This window comes from Podarcis bocagei (assembly GCF_964188305.1).
Source record: "Podarcis bocagei genome assembly, chromosome: 13".
Classification (NCBI taxonomy): domain Eukaryota; kingdom Metazoa; phylum Chordata; class Lepidosauria; order Squamata; family Lacertidae; genus Podarcis; species Podarcis bocagei.
Window position 1 is genome coordinate 17,192,817 of NC_138138.1, and position 12,829 is coordinate 17,205,645.

The following is a 12,829-nucleotide window of genomic DNA, read 5'->3' on the forward strand; positions in this document are numbered from 1 at the left end:
GTATTGGAAAAGTTTACAATCCTTTCTATTTATTTCATTTCCTACTATTCCTAAAAGGAAAGCCTCTGGTTTCTTTACGAATGTATATTTCAACATCTTTTTCAATTCATTATATATCATTTCCCAGAAACCTTTCACTTTCTTACATTCCCACCACATATGGTAAAACGTCCCTTCTTTTTCTTTACATTTCCAACACTCATTACATGTTTTAAACATTTTTGTTAATTTTACCGGTGTAATATACCATCTGTATACCATTTTCATAACATTTTCCTTTAATGCGGTACATGCTGTAAATTTTAAATTTTCCTTCCATACTTTTGCCCAGTCATCAAATTGTATATTATATCCAAAACCTCTGGCCCAGTGAATCATAACCGATTTGACTTCCTCATCCTTCGTATACCATTCCAACAGCATCTTATACATTTTTGACAAAATTTTACATTCATTATTTATTATTTCTGTCTGAAATTTTGAGTCTTTTTCTATGTATCCACTTTCTTTAAAATCCTTTTTAAACATTTCATTAACTTGAAAATAATGCAACCAATCATATACATGGGACGTCGCTATTTTTCATTGGAGAAATGTTGGAGGGTTATGGAGTTATCTGAGCCGTCTGAAGGCAATCCTGTGTAAGGAAGTTTTTTAAAAAAAAGTTTCATGTTTTATTACGTTTTTCCAAAACTTAATATGTTTATTATGTTTTATGCTGGAGCAACCCAATTAGATGTGTGGGGTATAAATAGTAAAATTATCATTCTGGAATGGGACGTCCCTATTTTCATCGGGGGAAAGTTGGAGGGTATGAAACACCCGTCTTGTTAAGTTATAGTAAGGAAAGTGGGAGCCGGCAGATAGGGAAAACTACAGCTCCCAGAAGCCTTTGCAACTCCTCCTCCCCGAGCATCCCCGTCCCCCAAGCATCCCGTGTTCAGCTCGCGGGCGGTGAGCCAATGGGCGAAGTCAGGCATCGCTCAGGCAAGCAGCACGTGGGGGCCATGCTGCCCAATGGCAGGGCCGGGAGTGCGTCTAGCCATATGAGAAGAGGCAGAGAAGGAGGAGTGAGCCAAAAAGAGGGGAAGGCGACGGGAAGCGAGAGGAGAGAGAAAGACTCGGACAAGAAAGCAGCAGCGGGGAGCAGCAGCTTCCGAAGTTGGGAAAGGCCCGGGGGAGGGAAGAAGGACAAGGCACTTTGCAGCAAAGGTAAGAGGAGGGAGACATTGATGATAATAATAAAAATAATAATAATGCAAACTCAAATGAATAAATGCATCTGTTTATTTCCATCGCCTCGTTCTCTGTATGGATGCAATGGGGGTAAATATATATATATATATATATATCACTGCATCTCCTGGGCTGTCAAGGGGAGCGGGGAAGAAATGATTTTAGAGGAGCATTGTTCGAGAACGACCAGGGACCATCACTTTTTCCCCACCCCAGCATCCCTGCAAGAGGTCCTAGAGAAAAGCAGGGCCCCTTCACCCCAGTGAGTTTACCTATTGCTGGTTTTAGATTGTAAAGTCATCGGGGCAAATGCCTGCTCGGTTTTCTCATTAAAATTGAGTAAAGTGTAAATCTTGGTTGTTAAACTTTTTTTCTTTTAAACACAATGCACTTGGCCCAATTTTAATAACTAGTCTTCCATTAGCACCAGAAGTGCATCACTGTTTTATTTCCCGAGAATACATCTATGCGCCAGGATAGAAGTGAATTGTCTGCTCTCCCTGCCCCCCCCCCCACCCAGAGCGGTTGCAGCCAAATTATTTGGGCGAAATATTGCCAAGAACGTTGGAGGTCTCGCTTGTTCCATCAGCCCTTGATGGGATTAAGATGACAAAGATGGTTAAGACTTGGGTGGAGAAAGGAAGGTCTGAAATTTTGAACCATCCTTGGGCATGTTGAGGGAGAAAGGGATACCTGCTTAGGTGTGTTTTGGAAGAATGGAAAGAGAGAGACTTTCCTCCTTTTCATAAGTGCTAGCATGTAGGCATGACCTAGTGAAACTGACTGCCACAGGTTCAGGTCAGAGACAAGGAAGTACTTGCACATCGCATAATGAAATTACAGAATGCCTGGTCACAACATGTGGTCATGGTTGATAACTTTAGATGGCTTTTAAAAAGCTTAACAAATCTTGTGGAAGTTGGACCTGGCACTGGATATCAGTCTTAAGAGCCAAAATAGAGTCCATATTCTCAGGCAGTGTTGCATCAGAGATGTTTGGGAGCAGAACAAAGGAGGGCTTAATGTGCCCTTGTTGTGGGCTTCCAAAAAGCTACCAATGTGGGAAATAAGATGCTGAACTACAAAGATCTTATTCCTTGATATAGAAATGCCATTCTTGCTAAATTTACTTTACCATCCTAAATGTAACTGGGAAATCAGTATGGTGTGATAGAATCCTTCCTATGGTTATTACTTGTAAGGAATGGTGTTGTAAGTCCTTTGGCTCATCGGGTAACAGGAGATTAGCAAGTTTAAGAAATCATCATCACCATCTCCTCCCCTGGCCTTGCCACACTTTTGTCAAGTCTTTTGCCTCAGCTGTTGACTTCATTTTGTCTTTGGGCAGATCATATTCTCTCTTGATAGTTTTCTGTAGGTCCTACAATGTTATGTTGGCATGAGCTAAATGTTAAAAAAATAATAAGACAGCAACATGATGGAGAGCATAGGACACAGGAACCTTTAACTCAAACAAACACATATTTCACTACCCACTGAGAGAGCTCATGTTATTTTTGCTATTAAGGATATATGGAGCTGCCTCATGGTGACTCAAAACAATGGCTTAGTATTGTCTCCTCGGGCTGGTAACTGGTCCACCAATGTTTTGGGCCAAGATACCTTTTACAGCTCTGCGATGGCAGATCATTTTAATTGGAGACATTGGGAATTAAACCTGGAATCTTCCACATGTGGTCTTTTCCCCTTAGTTGTGACCCCCAACTCAGAGGACCTGAGAGACTGTTTTCTTTGTACTGGAAGAGTTTATGTGTAGTAAAAAGGCAAGAACACTGGTCAGTGATCCAGTCTGAGAAAGTTGGAAGGCTTACCGTATTTTTCGCTCTATAAGACGCACAAGACCATGAGATGCACCTAGTTTTTGGAGGAGGAAAACAAGAAAAAAAATATTCTGAATCTCAGAAACCAGAACAACAAGAAGGATCGCTGCACAGCGAAAGCAGCGATCCCTCTTGCTGTTCTGGCTTCTGGGATAGCTGCACAGCCTGCATTCGCTCCATAAGACGCACACACATTTCCCCTTACTTTTTAGGAGGGAAAAAGTGAGTCTTATAAAGCAAAAAATACGGTATTTAAAGGGCAGGTTATTGGTAACAAAATATTCCAGAGCCCCTATGATGAATATCTTGCCTCCATCGAAGCAATGCCACTCTCTGCTGTTGGAGTTCACGTGGGCTAAACAAGCAGGTACCAAACAGAGAATTCAGGGTGAGGGGGTAAATATTATTGAGATTTTACTTAGCTGACCTCTGGTATATCATGTCGGAGACATCAAAGTTATATTGACTTGTAAACCTGGGAAATCAAGAAAAACAGCTGATAACTCTGCTGGTCAAAACATTATTCTATAGAAGTCTGGGTACTCTTTTGGTATATAATCAGTATTTCACATCTGTGAGTCGAACAGTGAATTGTTTTCTTTTACTGTAGAAAGAGGACTGGAGTGTATAATTAATGATATTGGGAGTTCTTTGAAGGGTGTTCTGGACTAAAGTGTGTGGGTAGGTTTTGTAGTTGTAGAAACAAAGGGGCACTAGGATTTTTGCTAAGTGCTTAAGCCCAGGCTGCTGACACACATTTGCAAGTGCTAATTTATTTGTACAGGAGCTTCTGGACAAGTTAAGTTGGTAGCTGGCTGGGGTGGGGGTGGGGGAGTCTTACCAGCATGCTGCTTTGGAGGATGCCCAACTGCCTTATAAGCAAGGTTAAAATATTTTCAAAATGGGTGGGGGGTAGGTCAGGAGACATGTAAAAAATGCAGGGTTTGGGTCCACTGAGACCCACCACTTTTGTCTGATCTTCCCATATGCCAAAGCAAGCCAGTGATGGGGCCGGAGGGAACCATGAGGTTATGAAGTCTGACACTGCAACCCAGACTTTTTTGTAAGTGTGCAGTTTTGGCCTTCTTTTAAGCAGCGAATTGGGAGCTTTCAGAGATGCTCTGTTTCATTCAAATCAGAGGCTGGGACCCTGGTTCCCTCATGTTGTTGGACTACAACTCCCATCATCCATGACCATTGGCCATGTTAGCTGGGGCTGATGGAAGTTGGGAACCCAGCAATATCTGGAGAACTGCAGGATCCCAGCTTCTGATTTAAATGCTCCAGTTTTCAGACCATAGAGATGTTTGGAGGGACTATTCCGGTGTTAAAAGCGTGAGACTTTATATAAACGATACCTTCCCACCACCATTTTTTTAAAAGCACAAAACGTGCTCTGAGACAATCTGCCTGATACTGGTTCCAGTCAGAGCCCACAAACCCAAAGTGCTGCTTAGTTTTCTTAGCTTAGTTGTAAGCAAGATGAAAGATGCACTTTTAACTCACAGGTTCGTGGTATCCATGCAGATATGAGGGATTTTAACTGTGCAACTGAGCAGCTCTTTACACATGTGTGTTATTTAAAAATGGGGGGGGAAAATAAGAATATAGGCAGGCTCCACTGAAATCCATGGTTTGCTGGTTTCCCTCTCCCTCGCCCCATGCCATCTTTAACTGACTCCAACCAAAGACAGATTGCAACCATAGATTTCAGGTATGACCTGTGTTACGAAAGCACAAAAATGACAGACTCGGCCTGCTTGAAGCCATGCGTTGGCTTCTTTAATAAATCAGAGTGAATAATGGGGAAAGCTGATCTTGATCAGTGTTTTTGTGCCTTGGCTGGCACCTTTCCACCCACTATCCTCCGCTAATCCAGAACGAGACCTGTCTGTTAAGTACCCATTGAACTTCCTTTACAAAGCAAAGAGGGCAGATTACTTGGGTTGGCTGGGCTGCATAGCCCTGTCTGCGGTTTGCCTGCCTTCTGAAGGTGGCACACGCTTGTAGAAATTACAGTTTTTAAAAAACCTGGATACTTCTGCAGTCCGATGGCGTAACATTTGGTGTAACAGTGGTGATCTGTTGTGCTTCTTAGCCTGGAGAAGAGGAGGTTAAGGGGTGATATGATAGCCATGTTCAAATATATAAAAGGATGTCATATAGAGGAGGGAGAAAGGTTGTTTTCTGCTGCTCCAGAGAAGCGGACACGGAGCAATGGATCCAAACTACAAGAAAGAAGATTCCACCTAAACATTAGGAAGAACTTCCTGACAGTAAGAGCTGTTCGACAGTGGAATTTGCTGCCAAGGAGTGTGGTGGAGTCTCCTACTTTGGAGGTCTTTAAGCAGAGGCTTGACAACCATATGTCAGGAGTGCTCTGATGGTGTTTCCTGCTTGGCAGGGGGTTGGACTCGATGGCCCTTGTGGTCTCTTCCAACTCTATGATTCTTAAGCAGCTTGGTCAGTGTCATTTCAGTGCTTTCGCCCCAATTGTCCAATGGGAGAATTAAGGTCAAGGGATTAGGTGGTAGAGAAGAAGAAGGACTTCGACATTTCTTTCCCTGCGAGTTCTGTTAGGAACCAGTGTGGATAGCTAATCGGTGCTAGGGCATTGAGCCCTGTGCATCGGTTCATATCTGATCCCTTGCAATGGCTATGGACTGTCTCGTCTGAAGACCAGTTGCTGGGGAAAATGCTTTAGTCCTCATGCCCTCATTGCGGGCTTTCCATAGGCCGTGAGAACAGGATCGTAGAACCATAGAGTCCAACCCCCTGCAATGCAGGAATATGCAGCTGTCTCTTATGGGGATTGAACCTGCAACCTTGATATTATCAGCCTCATGCTCTGAGCTTTTGGTCTGATGCAACAGGGCCCTTCTTATGGGTGCAGCGCTCTTACATTACAGACACAAAGTCTTCCTGAATACCAAGTCTGATGCTTTCTTTGTCTTGGGCAACAATGGACACTTAATCTCTTGCTTTGCTCTCCTTATCTGTATACAGGAGACAGTGAATAGGAATTGAGGTTAGCTGTGTTGTCCTTCTTCCTAAGTGTTGGCTAAACTGTTACCGCAGACTCAAGCTTGTTGAATACAACTGGTTAGTTTCTTACGGGGGTGTTTCCGTTTTGGTCGGCTGGGTGGTGGTCATTATGGTATAGATGTTGGGGGAACTGTGAGTGAAGGCAGTAGAGGATGGAGCCGTTCTTAACATTTGCATTATTTTCTGTGCTTTAACCAGAATTCTTAAGACACTCCTGCTTTTTGTGTATTAAATTTACTGTTATCTGTCCAGGACTTTGGGATGAATCAGGCATTTGGGATGAAGCAGGTGCCTACCTGCCTTTTATTATCAGTCCGCACTACAAGATGCATCAGTAAGTCTAGAAACAACGTAGTATTTGTCATGATTTTTATTATTTATTGGTCCAAACAATAATTTTAAAGACCTTGCAAGCTTTTTAGTGTGATGGAACTCTTACATCAATCAGGTAAAATGGGCACTGATCTAGAATAGCGGTTTTCAAGCTATATTCCCAGGCGCTTAGTGGTTCCTTGCCAGGCAATCCTGTACATGTTTACCTAGAAGTAAGTCTTGTTGGCTTCAATGGGATTTACTCCCAGGTAAGTGAGTATAGAATTACAGCTTTAGGAGCTTATTGGAGGTTCTGCAATGGTTGACTAACCATTTAGTTTGGCAGCATATGGGGGGCTATCAGTGTTCAAATTTAAAAGGTAAAAGGACCCCTGATGGTTAGGTCCAGTCGCGGACGACTCTGGGGTTGCGGCGCTCATCTCGCTTTATTGGCCAAGGGAGCCGGCGTACAGCTTCTGGGTCATGTGGCCAGCATGACTAAGCTGCTTCTGGCGAACCAGAGCAGTGCACGGAAATGCCATTTACCTTCCCACCACAGTGGTACCTATTTATCTACTTGCACTTTGATGTGCTTTCGAACTGCTAGGTTGGCAGGAGCAGGGACTGAGCAACGGGAGCTCACCCCGTCACGGGGATTCGAACCGCCGACCTTCTGATCGGCAAGCCCTAGTCTCTGTGGTTTAGACCACAGCGCCACCCGTGTCCCTTGTTCAAAATTAGCCGGGTGCCTTTTGCACTTGGCTATTGGCCCCTTGCAACTAAGTGAATATGCATGGGCTCCAGGATAGTGCCCGACATCTCCACTATCTGGAGGTGCATGCCTGGGAATCATTGGATCTTGACTGTTTCCACACACACATCCTGTAGAATTCTATCAGTTACGTTTTATCTGCACAGTCAGAATGAATTTCAGGAACAAAAATGCTTTTTTCTGTGCAGCCTGAGCAGGGAACAACGTTATAGTTAATCGTTGTTGTTTGTCTTCATTTACCCTACCCCACTGCCCTACATTATGAATGGCCTGTATCACCATTAAGAAAAATAGGTTGGAATGGGATCAAGTGACTTGTCTTCTTTAAGTTCTCCAAGCTCTTAACTTAGCTCAAGGTTGTCTTTTGAACCAGCCAGGTGTTGAACTGATAATCAATCACAGCCAGTTCATCGTTTGAAAATCCAAGACTTGAGAGCCATCTAGCCCCAAGATGGCAACCAGACATTCCGTTTGGGCGACTGTAACCATGGTTTAAGGATCCATTTGGCGCCTAACTTATACAGTATATCTTGAGTTCCTAACACTGTTTCTAAACCTGGCTTATACCTGCTGATTGTCTCTACCTGTAGGGCCTAGGAAAGGTTATTGCAGGGGTCTGCAACCTGCGGCTCCGGAGCCGCATGTGGCTCTTTTACACCTTTGCCGCGGCTCCGGGGCGGATACTAGCGAGGGGAGGAGGCGCATTGTGTGCCCCGACACTCCCCACTGTGGCAGGCGCTGTACTGGCTGTGACGTCGCATGGGGGCGGTGCGTGCGTTAGTCATGCACCGTCCCGACATCACCTTCCCGGTTTTGCGGCTCCCAGGTTTTTTTTTCTTCGGAAACGAGTCCAAGTGGCTCTTTTTGTCTTAAAGGTTGCAGACCCCTGGGTTATTGTAAGGCTTGCCTTGTTTGTTAGGGAGAAAATGTTCAATTGCATCGGGGAAAGGAATGTTTTGGCAATTAGGTATTGGGCAATATTTAATATTCCAATCCTTTTGCAAGCCAAGATCCTGTTCCCAGTATTTGCAGAGGGGCAAAAGTGACGGAGGAAGCTCAACTGCTGACGTAGCCACGCTTTGGCTGAGCTGGCCTCCTGTCTGTTAGCACAAGGCAACTTGCCAGCTGTTACACCTTTTTGTGGAGTCGAAACCCCCGTTGAGAATGGCAGCTGTTCTGCCTGAGATCAGGCAAGCAGAACAAGGATACGGAGTCCTTCCTGTGCATTTGACAGCTACTTGAGGAAGGCTTTGAATATTTATGGTTGATGTGGCATTTTGTCTTCTTGCTTTAATTTGGGTTTTTTATTTCTTTTAAAAATAAAACCTTATTGTATGCTGAGCACCAGTGGTGAGATTGCCCCAGAGTGACGATGCATGTTAATTTATGAAAGCAGGAGGACGATAGCAATTCCTCCAGTCCATTTCCCATTTAATCCATAGAAGTGCATGGTCATTCCTGGACCCACTTTCAGGGAACCTAAACTGAACATCTCTCCCCTGTATGACTTAGCTCACGTAAGTGTTTTGCTAGCGGTGCCTCCATTTTATTTATCTGCTCTTAGAACGTTTTCTGTTTGCGCTTCTCTACAAACCCCCTCCCCTCCCCCCCAAAGGAAAAAGTTCTCCGTTTTGATGGATGCCAGTGGGGAAGCTGTTGTGGAGTGATGGCGCATATTAATGTTACAGATTTGGTCAGAGGCAGACAGAAAAGCAAATGGCAGGTGCAAGGCCAACAGCAACGCTTTGTTTACTCAGCAAAAGCAGACACTGAGACGGCTGTTTTGCATGAAGACTTTTGTGAAAGCAACTGAAATGTGGCAACCTGTAAAAGGGTGCTGGGAAATACTTCATAATGAGTTGGGGGAAAAAATGTTTAAAAGTACTTTTCCAAAACAATCCAGAATCCTTTTTGTTGGGGTTAATTCAGACTGAAATTCCCAGGTGTTTAAAAAAGCTTATTTATGTATGCTACTACTGCGGCCCAGGTTTTGTTAGCCCAAAGATGGAAAATGAGCGAGGTCCCAACCAAAGAAGAATGGCAACTTAAGCTGATGGAATATGTGCAGCTTGCAGACCTAACATACAGAATAAGTCACAGGCTTCCTCAACCTCGGGCCTCCAGATGTTTTGAGACTACAATTCCCAGCATCCCGGACCACTGGTCCTGCTAGCTAGGATCATGGGAGTTGTAGGCCAAAAACATCTGGAGGGCCGAGGTTGAGGAAGCCTGGAATAAGGGAACAAGAAGAACAAACATTTGAAGAAGATTGGAAAATGTTTATTGAATATATGGGGGGGGGATTGTGTACACTTGAAAACGTTGGCAGCATTAAGATATATTAAACAGTGTACAAAGTTTTGATGAATGTAATAATGGAATACTGAATGTTTTGGTTTATGTAAAATATGCAGGGATTTATGATAGGCGAAATGAACCATGGAAAGAGAAGAAGGGAAGTCATTGACATTCTAAGGTTGCTGAAACGAATATTCTAAATTGTAAAACAGAAATTTTCATAAAAATTATAAACGTAAAAGAAATACTTTTGTGAAAGCTCCTTGTACACATTTTAAGATCCTGTGCTGGTAACCAAAGAGTGTAGGGCATGGGTCATCAAACTTTTTCAGCAGGGGGCCGGTCCACTGTCCCTCAGACCTTGTGGGGAGCCGGACTATATTTTTTTTGGGGGGTGGTGGTGGAAATCAACGAATTCCTATGCCCCACAAATAACCCAGAGATGCATTTTAAATAAAAGGACACATTCTACTCATGTAAAAATACTGATTCCTGGACCGTCGATGGGCCAGATTTAAAAGGCGATTGGGCCTGATCCGGGCCTCGGGCCTTAGTTTGCCTACCCATGATGTAGGGACATGGAAAATCTCAGAAGCCAAAGCTGAGGGCAGACATGTTGTGCTACTAAGGCAACTCGAGTGACGGCAAGGGATCCAGAAGGGTCCCCAGGGATCCAGTACCTGCTCCTTCAGAGGGAGTGTAACTCCATCATGAGCAAGCAACCGCCCATCCATCTGGTCTAGGGAACTGTCCATTGGCAGTGTCTCAATATTATTTGGGCTGGGCTTCAGTTTGTTCGCTCTCATCCAGTCCATTACCGAGGCGCACCTTCAGACACACCTGAAGATGTAAAGCAGAAGCAGAGCTGTGTGGCACGCTGACGACATATTCCAAAACTCTGGATGATCCCACTCAGTGGTTTCATGTAGATGTTGAACAGCACAGGGGATAACGTTGAACCCTGAGGAACCCCACCTTGACATCTCCACAGGACTGAAAAGCACTGCCCAAACATCACCTTCTGGAAACGACCGTCCAAATTGGACCAGAACTACTGCAGGGCAGTGCCACCCCTAAATTGGACAGCCGTTTCAGAAGGATACTACAACTGATGGTCTCAGAAGCCGCTGAGAAGTTGAGGAGAGTTAACAGGGACACATTTTTCCTGTCTCTGTCCTGACATGAAAATCATATAGGGTCATCATATAGGGTGACCAAAGCAGTTTCTGATATTTGGGAACCTTGCCCGAGAAGGGTAATCTTTGGTTAGGGCCCCTTGGTTGGGGGTCTGTGTGGCCCCCATTCAGCGTAGGAGTTAGAGGGGAAAGCGGTCAGTCCTTGGAGTTCTTTGTATGAAATTGCTTGCCTTGTCACGCTTTTTGGAACTGCTCCGATCTCCCTTCTTCCTGTCATGCTCCCCTGCCCTTTTCTGTCAGATTCGTAGCGCTATTTGACAACAGCGTCTGGAAGATTGATGTAACCTCTGTTCACAGAAGACCTTTGAGAAGCAGGTCTCTTGCAACATTCCTGGGGGGAAACGAATCCTTTGCAAGTTTTTCATGCCTACTCCTGAAAATGAAATGGAGACTTGTGTCTCTTTTAGCGCCATGAGAAGTAGCAAGTGTTTGTGGTGGGTGGAGGTCTTCCAGAATAGGGAACTGGGTGCAATTCATTCTCTCCCTACCCTGGCAAAAGGTGGGTTGTACCCAAAGCAGGAGTGGGGAGGAGTGAAATGATGGGGGCATGGCTCTTGGGTCTGAAGAAATCAGACACACCTTCAGTTCAGAGATGCAGCAGAATTGACTGCCCTCAGAGGAGGCACAGACAGAAAAGTGATGTGTGCTGAGAGACAGGAGGTGAGCTTCCCTAAGGGCAGGTAGTTCTCTTTCTTTCACCTTCTAAGGCTGTGTGCCCATCATTTGAAGCTCAACCCCTCCCAAGAACCCTGGGAGTTATAGTTGACTCCCATTGGAATTCCCAGCACCCATAACAAACTACAGTTCCCATTTTTGAGTGGCAGGGGAAACATGCTTTAAATGTACGGCATGTTCTGTGCACAGCCTAAGAGTAAAGTTGCTGTTTTTAGTGAAGCGTACCATCACCTTTTATTGGGACACGGGTGGCGCTGTGGGTTAAACCACAGAGCCTAGGACTTGCTGATCAGAAGGTCGGCGGTTTGAATCCCCGTGACGGGGTGAGCTCCCGTTGCTCGGTCCCTGCTCCTGCCAACCTAACAGTTGAAAAGCACGTCAAAGGGCAAGTAGATAAATAGGTACCACTCTGGCGGGAAGGTAAACGGTATTTCCCTGCGCTGCTCTGGCTTTCCAGAAGCGGCTTAGTCATGCTGGCCACATGACCCGGAAGCTGTACGCCGACTCCCTCGGCCAATAAAGCGAGATGAGCGTCGCAACCCCAGAGTCGGCCACAACTGGACCTAATGGTCAGGGGTCCCTTTACCCCTTTACCATCACCTTTAATTCAGAGAAAAGTGTTCCTCTACTGCCAGACATTGGGATGCCGAGTGCTATGGGTAGATGCAAATGTTTGAGAGTTGCACAGAGGTCTTCTGTGTCTTTAGCAGGTTCATGGCAGACAGAAACCTCACCAACACAGTCTTTCTCTGCTTGGCACTATGGTGTTTGGGAAAATGCTGTACTTTTGGTGTGGGCAGTGATGACCAAACTTGGCCCTTCAGCTGTTCTGGGACTACAGTTCCCATCATCCCTGACCACTGGTCCTGTTAGCAAGGGATGATGGGAGTTGTAGTCCCAAAACAGCTGGAGGGCCAAGTTTGGCCATCACTGGGTGTGGGGAACCTTTAGCTGCCAGAAAAAGATGGCAGCCGTTGGCTGGGGGGCAGGCAGTATCTTGGAACTCTTTTAGAAATCTTAAGGACTCTCTAGCCCTGTTCAGGTGTTCAAAGAATGTGTGAGGACACAATGTGTAGGACCCGTGTGCACACCAGCCTCCCACTTCTAATGTCTCCATCTCTTCTGCCCCCAAACTCATGATCTTTAAATCCCCTAATGGGGCTTCTGTAAATGCATGCTTATTGTGGGTTTATTCTGGGCTCCTTTTGGAATAACAATACAACGCCAGCCTTTATCTTAAATGCTCAGTTAAGGGTGGATTTGCTTCGTGTGCTTTGGTCTGTTTTCATCCTGGCATCTTGATGGGGTTTCTTTTAGTTGTGGCTCCAAAATGCATCCATGCAAAAGCTGGCCCTGGGCCTGTTGGAGAGACAAGTGCTTTGACGGTTCTCCCTGCCACATTTGGGTGCTGTTGAGAGAGTGCAACTGTGGCTTTCAGCAGAGAGCTCAGTGTG

At 45.1% G+C, this 12,829-nt stretch overlaps 1 protein-coding gene and 1 long non-coding RNA gene across 3 annotated transcripts in view; one reads left to right on the top strand and one right to left on the bottom strand.

The window, feature by feature from the left end:
* Positions 1–12,829, bottom strand: part of LOC308571476 — a 379,389-nt gene that overhangs the window by 330,078 nt on the left and 36,482 nt on the right. The window lies entirely within an intron of this gene.
* Positions 1,049–12,829, top strand: part of ACLY (ATP citrate lyase) — a 58,895-nt gene continuing 47,114 nt past the window's right edge. For both annotated transcript variants that reach the window (XM_081166146.1, XM_081166147.1), the window contains exon 1: positions 1,049–1,212. The gene's annotated coding sequence lies outside the window, so the exon portion shown is untranslated. The remainder of the gene's footprint in view (positions 1,213–12,829) is intronic.